General features: G+C 43.1%; 1 long non-coding RNA gene across 2 annotated transcripts; it reads left to right on the top strand.

Moving 5' to 3' along the window:
• Window positions 1-46: 46 nt before the first annotated feature.
• LOC124121774 lies at window positions 47-18,437 on the top strand. Of its 2 annotated transcripts, none has more exons than XR_007220459.1 (5): window positions 47-113; window positions 300-376; window positions 1,124-1,238; window positions 3,118-3,204; window positions 18,401-18,437. It is a non-coding gene; the product is annotated as an uncharacterized LOC124121774 (long non-coding RNA). The 2 variants fall into 2 exon arrangements; XR_006859081.2 differs by lacking the exon at window positions 18,401-18,437 and adding an exon at window positions 3,530-4,221.
• The last annotated feature ends 958 nt before the right edge of the window (window positions 18,438-19,395 follow it).

Consider the following 19,395-nt stretch of genomic DNA (forward strand, 5'->3'; position numbering starts at 1 on the left):
GACACATATATGACGTTGTTGCCGGAGCTTATAAATGGCGATCTTTAATCCTAGGGAATCATTCTGTCTTCTGTGTGGATCACGCTAGTCGAGAAAACAGACAGATACATACGGTAGGTGTAATGATGTATTCCCAAAGTATTCGTCTTTTCTAAATGTTTCACGTAGTGTGGAATAATTTATATATGTAGAAATATCTTGAAAATATGGGATTTGGGAGTATGATTCCAGCACGATGTTGCAGACACAAAACGACAAGACTGTTCGGTGTTTCCTATCTGTTATCTTTTCTTTACCAGATACCAAAGATAAATGGGTGCTAAACCAGGGAAGGAGCTGAACTTCGATGTGAAAGTTAATGGTTCACACAAACAGGGTAATTACTTCCTAACGTAATTTATTAATATGGTGTACTAATATGATCACTTGATGTCCGAGCATGTAAAGCTTGTATCGTTATGGTCTTCCTTAAACACAATTACACACTCTCATGCAATAATACTTATTACTTGCCCGTGAAGAGATCACCCGTTTAATAAACATACAGCTGTATTACACATTGTGTAATACCCAAACGCGTGCTTACGTTCTCTCCGGGGGTTGTCGGGTAGCCAAGTGGTTAAAGCGTTAGGTCGTCAAGCCGAAGACCCCGGTACAATGTGTGAAGCCCATTTCTGGTGTCACACATTGTACCATAGCAGGGGGGACACCAGAAATGGGCTTTACACATTGTACCCATGTACCCGAACCCGGGTCTTTGGCGTGACCAGCGAACGCTTTAACCACTAGGCTACCCGACGGCCCCTGTATGGTAGATGTATTGTTAATCTGATGCATATGCCTTGACATCTATATATTTGTCTCTTGAAACACGTTCGTGTGCATTTTAAGAGTATGTGCACCAATGTCTATGTGCACGTCTGTGTGTGTAAAAACAAGAAACATATGTGTGTCATGAGAGGCGACTAAATGGATCGGATTGTTTGAACTAAAGTTTGATCATATCGAGCACTGGTTCGTTTGGTCGGGACTTAATTATCTACAGGTCCCCGTCATAAAGCTGGACACTCAAACAAACAAACCAGTCGTAATACCAAAGTATAGTGTATAACATGCTTTTCAGGAGGAACGCACATCGACAACCAAGGCAATATTGGTAACATTACCACTGGTGACAACAACTCCGGCAATAATACTGCCTCAGTCGGGGGGCAGCCTGGGAAGAGTCCAAAGCAATAGTAAGAACACATTTTGTTTCTGAACAGTGCACAATGTATACTCCCCAGGGAGATGAGAATGAAAATCGAGTACACCGTACCCTGATCCATTGACAAGAGTAATAATGTTAGCTCTTTGAACATACACCTTCTGTTTGGAGTCTAGAGTTTTGACAAAATACTCTTGTAATGTACTCCTCGTGTGCATCCGCAAGCGTCAGTCGATATGTTTTGGAAGTTGCTGGTGCAGTTTCTGTTACACGTTGGTCTACCAGCATTGCTAGTTAGCATTCTGCATTCTGGTGTTGTATCAACCTGTTATATCTATCTTGGAACAGGACCTGTTATATCTATCTTGGAAACAGAGGCTATTAACACATGTAGGGAATGCATATGATTAAGGGAGCACATACTTGGGTGTATTCCAGAAATCCAATACAATTGTTTCCTGTTGAAGGATATATTCTTAATTGTAGTTTACTGTATGTGTCGTTTACTTTTGTAGAACAAAAATATGGTCTAATATGGAAATAATTCTGATGATACCAAAGACTATTTCTGGCCATGGCTACGTAGAGGTTATCCCTCGAGTGTGTTTTGAATGGTAAATATCCTGTCCGGAGTAAACTTTGTATTAGGTGAGTCTTGACGAGTGCTTATTCCTAATACAGGATAGTTATCGCCCAAAACACTAGCTATGAAATCATTAACTTGGTGACTTTGATTTTTTAGTGATAATGTCGAATGCACATTTCAAAGAACTTTCGTTACCTATAACACATGGTATGGTTTCCAGAATGGGTCGTGACCATCCCCTAAAGCATTATGGCCGGACCTTACGTTTCAATACGGTTTGGACGTGTAAGCGAATACTCAATGTTACACAACATGCGAATCAGGATAATGTTGTTGTGCCCCCTTTATGATCAATGAGACATGGAATACAAAGGGTCAATGGAATCAGGCTAAATGTATTTCTTGCGTCTACGTCATGCTTTATTCGTGTTGCCAGATCTCTGTTATGTCTTCAAAACGCCCATTGATCAACACACTGCAAAACCTGGCCTAACAGGCTGTATATTTCAATACCCAACAGAAGGTATACAGAAGTATAGTCAACGTATCTCGCCACTAATATGATTAGTCATACCAATTGTACGAACACACTGAATCCGCATTTGGTTGTAGTCTTATGATCCACAGCGTATCGAGGTAACGTTGGAGGAAACGGCAGTACTAGAAGTACACTAGAAACAAACGTTTTTATTCTAACACACTACCATGATGACGAGCTAATGCTGCCACGCCATATATATATATTGGACTGCGTGTAGTAGATATATTTTAAGCCATCCTTTGAAATGATGTTGGATGCAATTCCCTATTGTACACTTATGTACCAGTTGCCACTGGTTGTACCAGGGCAGGGCACGATATACTCACCTTTCGTGAAGACTCCTTGACTGATTCAAAAACACATTAATGCTATAGTTAAAATTGCTGTTGAATATGGGAATGATCTGACGCCTTTACGTTGCAACATGGTCATTTATACATGTTAGGAACTGTTCCACTCAATGTATTAATGAACTTGCTGAAGAACTTGTAATATCAGGATTGATACGTTTACAAATTCTGAGGATACCTATATTTTATGTGTTGCTCACCGGCATGCTTGTTCACTTGTTGGGCACACGAGGGTACTTCATTGGGCTGATTTTCTCCCCAAAGATTCCCAAATGAAATTAGAGCGTGTTATAGAGTTTAAGAAATTTGGTTACACAAATATATTCCTAAAAGGACCACAAAGCACGACACATAAACATGTGTTATTTATTTACATACAATAAAATGTTACAACTGTCATGGTAACTAGGCATGACTAACTTATATGTTACAGGACAGTTTTTGTAGATTCTGGCTCCAACTTGGTGTTAAGGTCAAGCACAGTCACGCCCTCAAAGACGATAATGGCATCAAGTGCAAGGTAGGTCCTGTTTAGTCTGGTAACCTAGGCAACAATAAAGGTCTCATGACAACGTCAAATCAACCGTTCATATACGATGGTACATTTTGAATATCCTTTCAAAATACTAAATACTAACATCTTGATGGCGGGAAAAGCTGTATCCAAACATGTTTCTAAACGTGTTGATGTTTGAGGCAAATTCAACATCTACATCATCATGGACAGCTTTGTCAGCGATATACATGTTCATTGATTTATTGAAGATGCTTCATGTGTCTCATTTACTGTCCATTGCATTACACACTTCATCAGACAATTTCAGCCACCCTACTTTTATTTCCAGCGTACATAGAGTCTACATATGGTTGCCAAGATGGAATTTTCAGGTAGGTGGCCATGTGTCTCTGCTTCTCAACGATGGGACATACATAAGCTGGTGGCCACATGATGGGGTAGACTTTAAAACAGATATGTTTAATAGTCCGCATGGTGTCAAGGCATCACATGGTACATGTGTAGAAAATGACATAGAATCCATGAAGTACAGTTATCATTATGTATTTGATATTCCCCCGGAACGGTTGGATCTGCAGAAAATGAAAGATTTCTGGGAATCTGTCCTTACAACTCGTAACTTTGACCCAAAGAAGGAGAACTGCTGCTGGGTTGTGTACAACGTACTACTTGCTGGAGGCGCTCCTCCAGCATCAGTGTGGTCACCATGGCGACCAGGGATGATACGACGATACATGGTCAACTTTGTGAGTGGCGGTTCTGCGCTCTTTCGACTTATTGGGAACTTCCTTCCTTTCTAAGGCGATGTTAAGTTCATTATTGAGATAGATTCTTCTGTGTTGACTCTGACTCTTCTTAATATGAAAACCTGCTCTGGATCTGTGTCGAGTTACGTTGTTTTTTAGTTAACAAACATGAAGTAATGATGTATTGTAGCATGTCTAAAAGTATGTTACCTAGTATGGTGACCTACCTTTGGTTATTGGTGATCTATAGCCCATTTTTTATTGTGTACTGTTCTGAATTGTTATGAACTTTATTATGATATGCTAGTTTTAAATCTACATCTGTGATAGTCAAGTGTTTTTACTGTCCTTTGTCGACAGATTCTAATGTCTATATGTATTATTAAATAACTTGATTTAGTCACTATATGGCTGAAATACTGCCGATGTGACTTTAAATATTTTACTCACTCACTCACTCTAAAAGTATGTTCACTTGCATGTATACAAGGTGAATGTACCGTACACAGGGCTAAAACTGGATTTCAGGGACCCCTGCAAGTTTTAGGAGGCGACTAACGGGACCGCGGACTTGGCTGATGCATGACATGATATTTCAGTTATGATGATCAGTTCCTCATGATGATCAGTGGTTTGTCCGGTCCAGGGGAAATGAGATCAAAGCATGCATGACCCAGTAGCCGATTGAGCCATAATTCGCTCTGCAGATGCACGTTCCCGAAGACATATCAGAACATATCGATAGTGGGTTCGAATCACAGTTCACCCTGATTATGGTTGTATGTTTGTCAGCAATATTCCCATGCTCGTGGATTTCCACAATATGGAAAAGGTCCTGCATCATTTGGTTTTTTTACAAGCTGACACTCCGTACATGAAATTAAAGCTGCGTTGAACCAAACCCACTCACTCGTTGAGGTGAATCCATTCAGTTATGTTTCCTATCATATGAGATGTGTTTGATTTCAGTTTCAGATAATACATAATAATACAAAAAATGTAACTGAACGGTTGGACATGATACGTTAAAAGCAAATGTTTCAAGGACGGTTGAGGCTTACAGTGAATACTTTTGAGTAGATTTAAGAATGCCTAGCGAGTCGCAAATATACAAGTAGCAGGTGTAGAAATTTACATTTACATTTTGACAATCCTGTTTATCATGTCGGGTGCTTTCATACATCATCTATGCCGAGATCTAAAGAAAATCTTTAAAAAACCAAAATATATAAATTGTCCACAAATGTTTTCCGAAATTTTTCTGTCTATTATTCCATAGGATAAATCATCCCTGTTAAACTAATTGCAGCCGAGGAAATTACAACATTAAAATTAAAAGCATTAAAGAAACCGCTCCATTGTTTTCGTGATCACGTGACGTGAACGCACTGGTGCTGATAATTGAAGATGACGCTATTGTTAATGACGTCATGACGATTTTGTCAATAAGGAAACACACACTCGTTTTGTAATTGTTTTCAGAAAAAGACTATATTGTTATTGTATAGAACAATGACTAAGGCTCAGAATTTACAAACTGAATTGACTCGAGACAGATAATCCGCATTCCTTTGGTGCTTGTAGGCGGCTCTCTAATTCTGTCATATTCATGTTGATATAAGTGTTCCGAGACTTCCTTTTTTATCCTGGTAATATGGTTCTTCTTTTCTTTTTCCGGCGAGATACTGAAGATAGTATCATGTTTGTTTCCAGGAGAAAAAAACGTTATTAAATAAATCCCCAACTTCATCTTTTGTCTTTGAGAAAGTGTATTCCTATACAGAAATAACAATGCTCAAAAACTTCTTATCGGCCGTGTGTGCATTTATTGTCATTTTTTCTAAAATTTGTACTGATTTGCTTTTATATGAGAGTAAAAAGTTGCAACAAAACTATTCTTGTTTTCTTTTTTCAGCACACAATTTCAGCACAGAATTTGTATCCATCTTTAATGATATACCTGATCTCATCCAAATTTCTCCTATGGATTTGTACAAATTTGTCTCATTATCCACTTCGACCTCTTTCCCCTGTCACCATTTGCTTCCAACGCCTCCTCATGAGGTGGTACTCCAGCACATTCTCAGGGAAGATACATGTCTCGTCTTCTCCTCTTCACATCTGTCTCCGATCATCCACTAAGCTGGAAGCATCTTCGGTGGTATCTTCCACCCTGCCTTTCCTATTTCCATCTTCCTCTATGTTGTACTCAGTATACCTACTGACAGAGCGTGGCGGGGCAACCTGCTTACATATACAGTGTTGTCTGGCTATAGCGAATAATGATTTTCAATACCATTTTTGGCATTCCATACGTACGATATGATCTGTTCTACGATAGAAGAGGGGAATCGACTATTTTTCTCATATTCACAACATAAAGCAGCCAGTTCTAAGTATTATGATCGTATTTATGGACTCACAAGGGGTAGGAGTCGCCCAGTCGTCTAAGGCGCCGCGATTCGCTGTGCAGAGTTGCGTCCCTTGGGCACGCCAGAAACCTATGATTATGTTTCTAGGTTTGTCAGCACCATTCCCGTCTCGTGGGTTTCACCGAAGTGGTAAACGTCTGAGGCCTGCATCACTTCCGGCTTTCCTCCCACCTTAAGCTGACACGCCCGCGATATAACTGGAATACTGTTAAAAGCGGCGTTAAACCCAACTCACTCACTATGGACTCAGAAACTCTGACATAGGAAATGGCTCACAGGTTTATGTGAGGTACTGAACATTCGATATTCTGGTGAGAGGAGGGAAGGTGGTAGCGGAATGTGTGACAGGATTATTTTCCCAACAACTGAGGACAAATTAGTATTCCACCTTTATCAGGAACACAGAATGGAATGTGTGGAGGCACACAAAAACTACAGCTCAACATCACGTTATCTTCTCATTTATAACGTTAGCAATTGACGGTCGGGTAGCCTACTGGTTAAAGCGTTCGCTCGTCCCGACGAAGGCCCGGGTTCGATTCCCGACATGTGCAATGTGTGAAGTCCATTTCTGGTGTCCCAGGCCGTGATTTTGCTGGGATATTGCTAAAGGCGGCGTAAAACCATACTCACTCACCTTAATGTGAGCCAGCAGTGGGGTAGCCTTGTGGTTAAAGCGTTCGCGCGTCACGCCGAAGACTCTGGCTCGATTCCCCTATGTGTGAAGCCCATAATTGGTGTCCCTCGCCGTATTTCTGGAATATTACTTAAAGCGGCGAAAAATAATACTCACTCACTCACTATTATGTCAGCATCCATTTACAACCCATTGGAGCAGGCTCAAATCAATCCCTTTAACATTCACTCTAGAGGTGAAGGTGACTACTAGGCCAAAAACACTCAGTCAAGGATCAGATCTCTCCCTTCAACTGGGCCCAACACGTTCAGTCAAGGATCAGATCACTCCCTTCTTCTGGGCCTAACACGTTCAGTCAAGGATCAGATCCCTCCATTGTAGAGGGCCCAACACGTTCAGTCAAGGATCAGATCACTCCACTCTACAGGGCCCAACACGTTCAGTCAAGGATCAGATCACTCCCTTCTTCTGGGCCCAAAACGTTCAGTCAAGGATCAGATCACTCCATTCTACAGGGCCAAACATGCTCAGTCAAGGGTCAGATCACTCCCTTCTTCTGGGCCCAACACGTTCAGTCAAGGATCAGATCACTCCTCTCTACTGGGCCCAACACGCTCAGTCAAGGACCAGAACACTCCCTTCTACAGGGCCTAACACGTTCAGTCAAGGATCAGATCACTCCACTCTACTGGGCCCAACACGCTCAGTCAATGGTCAGATCACTTCCTTCTAAAGGGCCAAACACGTTCAGTCAAGGGTCAGATCACTCCCTTCTTCTGGGCCCAACACGTTCAGTCAAGGATCAGATCACTCCACTCTACAGGGCCCAACACGTTCAGTCAAGGATCAGATCACTCCCTTCTTCTGGGCCCAAAACGCTCAGTCAAGGATCAGATCACTCCATTCTACAGGGCCAAACATGCTCAGTCAAGGGTCAGATCACTCCCTTCTTCTGGGCCCAACACGTTCAGTCAAGGATCAGATCACTCCACTCTACTGGGCCCAACACGCTCAGTCAAGGACCAGAACACTCCCTTCTACAGGGCCCAACACGTTCAGTCAAGGATCAGATCACTCCACTCTACTGGGCACAACACGCTCAGTCAATGGTCAGATCACTCCCTTCTACAGGGCCTAACACGTTCAGTCAAGGATCAGATCACTCCACTCTACTGGGCCCAACACGCTCAGTCAATGGTCAGATCACTTCCTTCTAAAGGGCCAAACACGTTCAGTCAAGGGTCAGATCACTCCCTTCTTCTGGGCCCAACACGTTCAGTCAAGGATCAGATCACTCCACTCTACAGGGCCCAACACGTTCAGTCAAGGATCAGATCACTCCACTCTACTGGGCACAACACGCTCAGTCAATGGTCAGATCACTCCCTTCTACAGGGCCTAACACGTTCAGTCAAGGATCAGATCACTCCACTCTACTGGGCCCAACACGCTCAGTCAATGGTCAGATCACTTCCTTCTAAAGGGCCCAACACGTTCAGTCAAGGGTCAGATCACTCCCTTCTTCTGGGCCCAACACGCTCAGTCAAGGATCAGAACACTCCCTTCTTCTTCTGGGCCCAACACGTTCAGTCAAGGGTCAGATCACTCCCTTCTTCTGGGCCCAACACGTTCAGTCAAGGATCAGATCTCTCCCTTCTACTGGGCTCAACACGTTCAGTCAAGGATCAGATCACTCCATTCTAGAGGGCCCAACACGTTCAGTCAAGGATCAGATCACTCCCTTCTACAGGGCCCAACACGCTCAGTCAAGGATCAGATCACTCCCTTCTACTGGGCCGAAGACGCTCAGTCAATGATCAGATTACTCCCTTCTACTGTGCCCAACACGCTCAGTCAAGGGTCAGATCACTCCCTTCTACAGGGCCCGACATGTTCAGTCAAGGATCAGATCACTCCCTTCTTCTTGGCCCAACACGCTCAGTCAAGGATCAGATCTCTCCCTTCTACAGGGCCCAACACGTTCAGTCAAGGATCAGATCACTCAATTCTACAGGGTCAAACACGCTTAGTCAAGGATCAGATCACTTCCTTCAACAGGGCCCAACATGCTGAGTCAAGGATCAGATCACTCCCTTCAGTAGGGCCTTACACGCTCAGTCAAGGATCAGATCACTCCCTTCTTCTGGGCCCAAGACGCTCAGTCAAGGGTCAGATCACTCCCTTCTACAGGGCCCAACACGCTCAGTCAAGGGTCAGATCACTCCCTTCTACAGGGCCCAACACGCTCAGTCAAGGGTCTGATCACTCCATTCTACAGGGCCTAACACGCTCAGTCAAGGGTCAGACACCCCCCACCATTCTACTTGGCCAAAAACACGGAGCCCCAAACACTAGCTTGTCAGCTAGTTTCTCAACTTAGTTAGATAAATAATGCCTAGGAGTCTCCTTTGTGCTCAACAACGCTTTTGTGGATCAGAGTGGATCAGGTTTCCGGGGAATGTTTCGTGAATGTTTTGAAAGCATGTAAGGCATCGTGACTTAGATAAACATTTCACTAGCGTTTTACAGGGACGCAGTCAATCCTGAGGAATATGTCCATATATGGTATATGCATTATGTATAGTGTTCATAATAGATGAATATACACGTTGTTGCCAGGGTGCTGGCGTTGACACTGAAGGAACCAGGACGATCACGGTGTGCATATCCGTGTGAGTGTTAAGTTAACGTAAGCCCTCAAATACTCATATACATTATCAACGTAAATGTTATTCAATATTTAACGTTATGTTAATCTCTCCCTAAGCCTAACAGTATGTTAAGTGATACTTAAAGTCACGTTTCCTCGCTGTAGTTTTTATTGTGGCAAATGGACAGTTTATATGTTACTCAAAATTATGTTTGTTTGCGAATGTTCAACTCACAGTGAAGAAGTAATCATATTTTTTTGCTGACAGGGACAGAATTCGTCTCCCCGCCACCAGTGGGGCAGGATACGCTAACATCACCTGGTTTCATCGCTAGTTGGTAGTGATTCATAAACACATGCTCATGGTATGGTCGGGTTGATACAATGAGCAGAGCAAATATGTAATATAACATTCACCACAATACATTCTCCATTTTCACTTCTAAGCTGAAACTAAGACTTTAGGGTACTTCAATACTGGAAGGTAACTTTAAAAAAATATGTTCAGTATCCTCAGTACACAAAGAGAGACCTCCGACTTTATAGAGAAGTATTGATATGATTTGATTTGGACATGTTCATTGCTCGGGATTTAGGGAAATAGAAATTATTACCTCGTGCGTCTCTGCATCGTCAATATGGTATGAACAAAACTTGTATTATGAGAGCATCTGGTCTTTATTAGCGAAATGAGTCATTTAATATTTAAAACAAGACATGCACATGTTTCGAACACTCAAACAATAGATATCAACAATACATAATATTTTATTATCGACCATGTATGTATTTCGTGACAAATGTTGTTTGATTTCGGTGCCTAACCTTTGGTTTCAAGAAATGCCAACTCCTCTCTTAGAATTGCAACACGCCAATGATGTAACTGTGCACACTGCAGATATAATAAAGTAAACATTATGTTATGATATTTGCAAACTCACATGTTCAAACAAAAATATTGATCATTCGAAATACGTAGCTACATTTGTGTATATTACCGTCATAATGTAGGGAATACCCATGGCAGTTTAAACTGCTTCAAATATCACGATTAAACAAAGGTCACTTTATTTTTCGATTGCAGTTAATATGAAAAGGGCATTAAATTACATGTGTTACAATACACAACGCATATGAAGACATCAAATGAAGACATCCAAACGAGTGTATACAAGTGTTAGTTATAAATACATGTTTTGCCGTAGAACGTCACATAACTATTTATACATGTTTGACATATCCTATTGAGGAACTATACATGTTACGTTGTGAAATGTCACTGTTAAGTTAAATATTCATATGTTTCATAAACTGTGTAGCACACACCCTCACCGTAAACAAACCCGGCGAATAAGGCCCATGTACTAAGTTTGAATGTTTATCATCACAGTTGATGGCTGCAATAGTTCAAACTGGAGGTATTATCACAACTCCACGAAGCACAGACAGATGGTGTGTGAGTGAGTGAGTGAGTGAGTGAGTGAGTGAGTGTTACACTGCTTCAGCACTAAACCCATAGGTTCACAGCAAAGATAGCTTTCACATAGTATGCCCTTGTGAGGAATCTAAACCGGATCTTTAGCGTGATGGGTCACCTCTTTGAACATCAATCTATTGACTCATTTAGTTTGTTTATGTTGTCACGTCGCAATATTCCAGCTATACAACAACCACCTGTGAACACTCGAGTCTAGGCCATACAATCCAGTGATTTATATTACCAGCAACAATGCCCGACATCGCGGGACGCAATCAACCAAGTCAGTCTGACAACCCGATCCATTATGTCACCGCTAACGACAAAGATATGTTGCTTGAGACCTATTCCAACCAATCCTCATTTGACAGACGGAACTGAATGAAATGCCACAAAGCCTCGTCGTACATTGTACATTATCTAGAACACTGACACCCTGTTTTGTGCAGCTCTAAGTATACCACCATATAACTCCACGTTGTTTTCTTTTCATATGATTTTGTTCTAATGATGTTGCTTATATTATTGAACATCGGTTACACTCACTACATGATCGTATTCGACCCCTGAAGATCCGGGGAAGACCAGGTGAGGTGAGGTGAGGTGAGGTGAAATTGGGTTTAACGTCGCGTCCAAGATTATCGCACTTATATAGCGACGTGCATGCACGTGTATGTGTGTGTGTGGCTGCTTGTACTAGTCCGGACTGATGCCGATTTATAGTGCTAGCTCACTGAGATACCATGCCGCAGTTTAACATGAATACCCCACTCAGACACAGTATACTGACTCCGAGCCGACCAGTCCTTGTTTTAGCCCCTTAATGCCGAGCGCCAGACAGGGTAACAACAAGTACAATCTTTTAACGTCTTTTTGTATGACGCGGCCCGGGATCGAATCCTGGACATTCCGCTCTCCGGGCGGACGCTCTACCACAAGACCACGGAGGCGGTCGGGGAAGACCAGGTCTTCAGGAACCCATGCTTGTCGTAAGAGGCGACTAACGGGATCGAGTGGTAAGGCTCGCTGACTTGGTTGATGCATGTCATCGACCCCAATTGCGTGGATCGAATACGTGAAAGGGAATGAGCTATACAATTTTTGGGACATGCAACAAATACAAATGTGCCAGCATATTATTGAGTTTGTGCATGTGTTGTGACAGAGATTGTATTGTGATGTTTATCAGTGGCCCCTTGTAAGAGGGCGTTGGTATACAAATAATTACTCGTGATGACATAAGTGCGAAAAGAAGGACCCGACCGTCCGAGGGTCCTTGTGTTCGCATATTGACCTCTTCAAGAGTAATCATTGTTATATCCAAATTCACTTTGAGGTTTATGAAGCATTAAAACCGTCCTGCCGTTTTACTGCAGTACACCAGACGCCATCTTGTTCTCTAGCAGATGAGTCAAACGTCATCACGAGACAGGACAACACTGATCATGTGACGATCATTGGCAGTCACGTGATTTGGGGGTCGACATTGAAATGTATTGTTTCGACTCTTGGTACGGATTAACCAATGGAATTGCAGTGATGGTAAATAAACAGACATATGAAGATAATTTATATTAAATCCATTTATAATAAGGCCAGTAATGATACAGTTTGTTGTTCGCCGTTCTTCATTGTCATAGTTAGGCAAGAAGTATGCTTGCTTCTGTTATCAGCAAGAACCCACACTGAACACGTATTATTATAGAACACCTCCTTGACATACTTTCAAAAGCAATCTGACGACGCGAGACGGGCGTGCCGTGCTGCATTCAGTAATACGTGGACGTTGATAGGTAACTGGGCCACGTAAGAACTCTTTAAATGTTCTGTAATGTTGTTACCCTCGTTCTGGTTAAATCTCTGATTGCCCTGTCATTACTGTTACATATCAGGAGGACGTTTACACAAAGATTCAATTCCGCTGCGTAGATCAGTGATGACATGGCTACGTGGGCTCATGTGTTTATTCAAATTAAATCAAATAGTGATGTTCACAAAATGGTGACTGTATTTTGACATACCAATGACACTCACCACATACATGTGATACTGTACACTTGGGGTTGAATATGAATAGGCTGATGTTCCGTAGTCCATATCCGAAGTTCGCCATGTCTCACCCTTTATCAAAACGAAACTAGGAAGTCGGCGGGTGTAATAATGCAGTACACTTGTTATTTACAAGGGTTGTCGACTTTGTATTTTCAAACTGGCTTAGTCTAAAGTCTCATCTTGCTCATGTGTTCAAGGAAAGAGAGTCGGGGCAATCTCCGGTTACCCTGTTGGGTTATTTACACATAACCCTGAACATGAAGATCTTGTTTACTTTTGTAAACATTGCTACAAGTCTTCCACAGTTGTCTCCCTTGCGTGCCTACCTTGACTGCAATCAGCCAATATAATAATAGGCACTGTAAATTCAGCTATAAGAACAAGACTTTAGAATGTTGGTTAATATTATCTATTACCAGGGTCCGATGACATAATTTTAACCACTCAGTACAAATGTAATGATATGTACAATAATATACAGTAAACTACGGTTATAATCACGCTTATAACAAACTGACCGACATAACGAAATTATTTTTTAGTCCGGGCCATATATGCTGTTTATGTGCTTATAACGAACTACGGTTATAACGAACTTAAATTAGTGGTCCCTTTGAGTTCGTTATAACCGTAGTTTACTGTAACAATGTCTACAACAGGAAAGGTAAGGGATCTTTATGCAAATCAAAGTGTTTTGATCCTGCTCTTGCATGTGTATGTACCCGTTGATCACGAGTGAACGAGAGGATATTGTAGTAAAGACTGAAATTGATTGAACGGGAGGGGCAGAAGGGAGAGGAGTGCATGGGAGGGACAGCACAGAATGGAAATGTCCTCCCCTTGTCTACCGGAAGACGTTTTAAAAGACTCATGAAGTAACAATATATAAATATACATGTTTCTGGAACGCGTTTGTAACAAGACGCATTGTTTCAACAGGGATATATGACACATTATGTGACACAATAAGTTTTCATTTATGCCTAGCTGAACGTTATGTTAGGGAACTATGTCATGCAACAAGCACAGATGGCCAATCCATGTAAAGGAATAGTCGAATGTGCCTATATTGCTACCAGGAACACCTTGGCTTATTCAAAGCTGCGTGACGCAACTTGCAATATCCAAGCTACGATTAATTTAACAAGCCTGAGGCAAGCGTGGCGTTTTGTGTTGACAAGATAGGCGAAATAGTGATTGCTGCTATGCCTAAGTTACATGTACACTGTACATAATTTGTCACACATGTTATTAATCATTGCCGGCAAACTACATTTAAACTTTTCATCGTACACACAGGTATTGCGTTCTTAATTTCTTGAGTATGAAATCGTTTGTCTATAATACTGTTACTTGATCTGTCTGGGTGTCCACGCCTCGTTATCTCGAATGTCTTTGATATCTCGACGTTACAACATTGTCCCGCTAAATTCGAGATTCATCGGTATGCGGTAAATTATCCCCCACAATGAAAATTAGCAGTTTCTTAACACGAATAAATAATAAACACATAATTTGGAAACAAGATAATAACATCTGCATGTAAAGTAACTAACAAACCTTCAAATCTTCTGTATGTGTAAGTAGTTGAGGGCATCGGTACAGGACCGCTCCTTGCTTCTGATTGGTCGAGAGGGTCACGTGACCTCTGATGACGTCACTTCCGGTGCGCATGCGCGCAGGGCATGGTGGGTCCTGCGTGCACATACAAGATGGCGGCACATCCGTTTCCGATGGCGTGCGCCTCCAAGATGGCGTTTCCGGTGGCCCTATGGAAAAGAAACACAAGGGTCGGTCCAGTTTGGAAAAATTGAGACTCAGACCAGACACCGGAACGGACCAATCAGAAAGCAGGGCATCAGTGCCTTTTAATACGACCAACGCTCTCCGGTCATCACTTTTCACTGAACGGACCAAGCAACAACATCGTCCCTCTGATTGATGTTCCTCACGTTGTGTTGGTTGTTGGCGTTTTATCTGGAAGAAACACGTGTTTGGAGAGAGTACCATCAAGTGTTGACACACATCCGTGAAGACTTGAAAAGAAACAACGAACAGAAAATCCGGACAACATCCTGTCGAAACGGTTGAATGCCAAGACACGGAGCGACATGGATGGTAAAGGAAGCAGTGGAGATGAGAACGGTGACATGACGACATGTTGTGTGCAAAGATAAAGGCCGACGACGCGTACGCCAAGATACGTTCAAAGATGAGGAAACTTACTGAACCCAAGAAAGTAGCACCGAAGAAGACAATAAAGAAGACCCAGAAGAAAAAAACGAGCATACCACCTGCAGCAGCATCAACAACAACAACAACCACAGCAGCTGTTGCCACCACAGCAGCAGCTGTCATCACCACAACTACCCTCACAACAGCGCCAGTCACCACAGCTACAACAGCAACAGCAGCAGCACTCCGAAACGAAAGGGACATCCTTTTTGAAACCTGCAACACCGGCAACACCTGCAAAAAGACGACCACGGAAGAAATTGTCTCTGAAGATCTCTCATCAAGAACAGCTGTAAGTACCATGCTATTCTTTGTCTCAGTCATTCTTGATGTGATGATGATGATGATGAATATGACCATTCATATTATTCTTTTCTTGTTAGATTGACAGGATTGACAGGACCCCTGATGTCGGTTCAGCGCAGTCCGTGCTAGAACAGTGGTGGGAACAAACCCCTCGGGAGCCAACCTATTCACCGAATGCGCCTGTGATGATAACGACGGGTGACAGTGATGGTCATGAAGCGCTCAAGCTGGCAACTCTCCCTTCCATGGATCTGGACACACCCACCCTGCTTGATGCTTCTTGGTCACCAGCAACACCAGAAGATGTGAATGTCTTCTCCTCAGGTATGCCCATGGTTTGCAACGATGATGATGTTGACAACGATGACAAGGATCCTTATGGAGAAGCTCAACTCACTCCCCTACAACGTGAATGTAGTGCCTGCCGACACAACAACATGTTAAGATACATAAGCTGCAACAGTGGTCAAGTAATGTGCCATGTCTGTTTCAGGGAGACCATAGACTCTCACATGTTTGGGACCTGTTTGGGACAGTATGATGGAGGACCACATCTTATGGTGACCCCATCTTCACTCGAAGAGCTTGAAGACAGAAGAGCTTGAAGATGGAAGAGGAAACGTTTATGCGTTGTTGTTGTAGGGACATGCAAAGCACTTCCTCCTCCATTGTCTTTTCGTATTTCCTTTGTATCTGGTTGGTGTTGTTCATTATTAAACAGTGATTGATTGAACTGACTCTTTGTGTCTTGATTGATCTCAACTCCAATAGAGTGCCGAACCGAGGGTAGAGGTTGAGTTGAGATGTCGTCTACGTTGTCTGTCTCTCTGTCTGTCTGTGTGTCTGTCATGTCAGTGCACACCAAAGTGATGAAATAAAATAAAAAAATAGATAAAAGAGAAAGGCCATGCTTGAACGATCAGCTGCCTGGTGTCAGTCATTCATGTGTCATGCCGTGTGACAGTCAGCCCAAACACAGGATGACGTCACGTGATGAGGTGGATGAGGATGATGATGATGAGGACGAGGAGGATGAGGTCATGACCTTCCGTTGAAGGGGGTAGGGAGGAGAATTTCATAAAAGCAGGCGAACCCCCAGACCTTCTTTCAGTGAAGTCACAGTCATCATGGAGCAAAGACGGTCCATGAATGCCATGCCATCCTCCCGAGATGTCCCCGATACTGAGTGGGTGTCTGAAAAGGCGAGAGAAGAAGCGAGAAAACGTACACTCTTTATGGACGACACACTCTTTATGGACGACACATGGCGACTCAGTGACATTCTGGAGCGACCTTTTCCTTCTTACACCTTGCGTCATCCTTCTCGTCCTAACTATGGTTCATTTCAAGAACGTCTGAGGTCTTTTCAAACGTGGCCTAAACAGATGACCCAGACCCCTTATGACATGGCCATGGCTGGCTATTTCTATCAAGGACGAGGTTATCGTGTTAACTGTTACTATCCTGTGACTTTTGTTTTGTTGTGTTGGTTCATGTGAGCGGGGGGATTAACAAAAAGGAAAAAGTTGATCAAATAGTAGTGTTATGTTGTCTGTAGGATGAAGAAAAAACAAAACAGGTGCACACCCAGACAAAACCCGGATCGAAATCTGACCAATCAGAGACTTGGGTTTTCTTCCAATCAGAGACCGCGCTCGAGTCATGCTGGACTCTGATTGGTCGAACCGGAGTTGTGCTTTCTCTCCCATGGTAAAATCCATTTCCTATGGTGCAGGCCAGGCACCGGAACGAACCAATCGGGGTCGCTGCCTGAGGAACCAATCAGGAAGCAGGGTGTCACTGGCTCTCCTATAACCCCCCCCCCCCCAAAAAAGAAAACAAACAAAAAACAAAAAACAAGACCGAAGCCACTCACACACTGCATTCTATTTTACCAACCATGCCACCTCGATACAGTTGTATGAAGTGCCAGACCGATTTCACAGTTACCTGCCCTGAAGTGACACGTCGACACCAGTGAGATCGGTGACATCCGTGACACCAGTGACACCAGTGACACAAGTGCTTCATCTCATAGAAGCCATGCATGTCGATGTCCTTGACCTAAAAGAATGCCTCACACCTCGTCTAGAGAAAAGAAAACGGGACAGAAGCCCCTCAAGAAAACACGCTTCAAAGCGCCGACGACACCTTCAGTCCGAGGATGAGATGGAGGTAGAGGAAGAAGAAGATAGATCATCTGAACAAAGTGACTAACGCATGGCGCATGCTGCTCCACTGTTTTTTCCAGTTTCCCATCGTTTCCAGTTTTTTTCCAGTGTTCCAGTGTTCCAGTGTTCCTACCGTTTCCAGTTTGTTTTCCAACGGCCCTTTTCAGGCCCACCCATCTCTCCCGAAAGAATGCTTTCATCCTTTGCTTTGACGACCCTCAAACCCAAACAAAGAACCCACCTCCTCCTCCCCATCTTGGATGCGCGCGCCACCGGAAACGGATGCGACGCCATCTTGGAGGCGCACGCCACCGGAAACGAATGTGCATCCCTCTTGGATGCGCACGCCACCGGAAACGGATGTGCCGCTATCTTGGATGCGCAAGCGGAAGTGATGTCATCAGAGGTCACGTGACCCTCTCGACCAATCAGAAGCCAGGAGCGGTCCTATACCGATGTCCTCAACTACTTGTGTTCCATGTTTTCATTTTAGGACTTACCCCTTAGCAACGGACGACAAAGAGGAAGACTGTGGGAAGGTCTGTTTTGTTTCATTCGTTAACAGACCCGTGAAAATCCGGCGTAGTATAGATCTTCAGCAACCCATGCTTGCTGTAAAAGGCGACTCTGCGTGTCGCAAGAGGCGACTAACGGGATCGGGTGGTCAGGCTCTCTGACTTGGTTGATGCATGTCATTATTCCCAATTACGTGGATCGATGCTCATGCTATCAATCACTGGATTGTCTAGTCCGAACTCGATTATTTACAGACCGCCGTCATGTAGATAGAATATTGCTGAGTGCGGCGTTAAACAACAAACCAACCAAATCATTCGTTTATGAGAGAACACTCAAATTGATTTCTAAGCAGCACATTATCGCAGGGATATACTTAAGAGCACAATATGGCATTGTAGGGCCAAATAATGGTACTTAGAATGAGCTGCGTACATGTGCATGGCAAACTTGCGACACTGCTTCCGTCACATTAGCCCCCATTACGACCCAAGTTAAGACATATCCTCGGAACCCCAATGCTCGTTGCAATAGGTGAACTATCTGAATTTGATGGACAGGCTCTGGTCTGTCTTATTGCATGTATTGCTGCCCGTTCAATTTCGCTATTTATTGTAGGTCTCGGTGCTGTTCACGTCGTACAGGACTGGTCCGTCGACATTGACATCTCTACACCCCCCTGACGTAAGCGAGCTATAATTCCCCTGAGTCATAATGTTCTGCACTCAGATCACCGTCAGGAACCTGATGTGCTGATGAAATGTGCGCAACATCATCAGCCAAATGTACTTTAAATGCTTATTTCCGTCTGCTTCAATGTTTTTCTATACTCATTTTGCATAGCTTTTGCACACACGATAAAATGCCGTTCTTTTCCTATTTGACTTTCATGTCAACTGTACACCAATTGCGTTTGTAGTCACTTTAACTTTTCGATTCTCTTCAGTTTACATCTGGATGCCAAAAGGGGGT

Source organism: Haliotis rufescens, unplaced genomic scaffold (assembly GCF_023055435.1).
Source record: "Haliotis rufescens isolate VD_foot unplaced genomic scaffold, xgHalRufe1.0.p SCAF_13, whole genome shotgun sequence".
Lineage (NCBI taxonomy): Eukaryota > Metazoa > Mollusca > Gastropoda > Lepetellida > Haliotidae > Haliotis > Haliotis rufescens.